Source organism: Otolemur garnettii, unplaced genomic scaffold (genome assembly GCF_000181295.1).
Source record: "Otolemur garnettii isolate 467f Iridium unplaced genomic scaffold, OtoGar3 scaffold00112, whole genome shotgun sequence".
Lineage (NCBI taxonomy): Eukaryota > Metazoa > Chordata > Mammalia > Primates > Galagidae > Otolemur > Otolemur garnettii.
The window spans coordinates 4,105,853-4,106,857 of record NW_003852507.1 but is presented as its reverse complement, the minus strand read 5'-3'; the positions used below and the strand labels follow the sequence as shown (position 1 = coordinate 4,106,857).

Sequence of the window (1,005 nt, the reverse complement as noted above, 5' to 3'; positions counted from 1 at the left end):
GAGGCAGGAGACTTGCTTGAGCCCAGGAGTTGGAGGTTGCTGTGAGCTGTGATGCTATGGCACTCTACCCAGGGGCTCAGCTTGAGGCTCTGTCTAAAAAAAAAAAGGGGTCGCCATCATGGGAGTTGATATTCGCCACAACAAGGACCAAAAGGTTCCTCGCAAGAAGCCCATGAGCCAGGACATTTACCTAAGGCTGTTGGTCAAGCTGTACAGGTTTCTGGCCACACAAACCAACTCTACCTTCAACCAGGTTGTGCTAAAAAGGTTGTTTATGAGTCGCACTAATCAGCCACCACTGTCTTTTTTTTTTTTTTTTTTTTTGTTGAGACAGAGCCTCAAGCTGTCCCCCTGGGTAGAGTACTGTGACATCACAGCTCACAGCAACCTCCAACTCCTGGGCTCAAGCGAGTCTCCAGCCTTCCAAGTAGCTGGGACCACAGGCGCTGGCCACATGCCTGGCTATTTTTTGGTTGCAGCCGTCGTCGTTTGGCGAGCCCAGGCTGGATTTGAACTCGCTACCTTAGGTGTATGTGGCTGGCGCCTTAGCCGCTTGAGCCACGGGCGCCGAGCCCCACCACTGTCTCTTTCCCAGATGATCTGGAAAACGAAACTTCCTGGCTGGGAAAACAAAATGGCTGTGGTTGTGGGACCATAACAGATGATCTGCGGGTTCAGGAAGTGCCCAAACTGAAGGTGTGTGCTTTGCGCGTGAGTAGCCGGGCCGCACCTGTATCCTCAAGGCTGGGGGCAAAATCCTCACCTTACACCAGCTGGCCCTGGACTCCAAGGGCCGTGGCACCGTCCTGCTTTCTGGTCCTCGCAAGGGCTGGGAGGTGTACCAGCATTTCAGCAAGGCCCCAGGAACCCTGCACAGCCATACCAAACCCTATGTTCATTCCAAGGGCTAGAAGTTCGAGCGTGCCAGAGGCCGACGGGCCAGCCGAGGCTACAAAAACTAGCACTGGAACCTATTGTTTTATTAAAAAGATTTTGGATGCAAAA

The 1,005-nt window shown here is 53.0% G+C and overlaps 1 pseudogene; it reads left to right on the top strand.

Annotated features, from left to right (window-relative positions):
* The first annotated feature begins 117 nt into the window (after positions 1–117).
* Positions 118–1,000, top strand: LOC100964591 (annotated as a pseudogene).
* Positions 1,001–1,005: the final 5 nt, after the last annotated feature.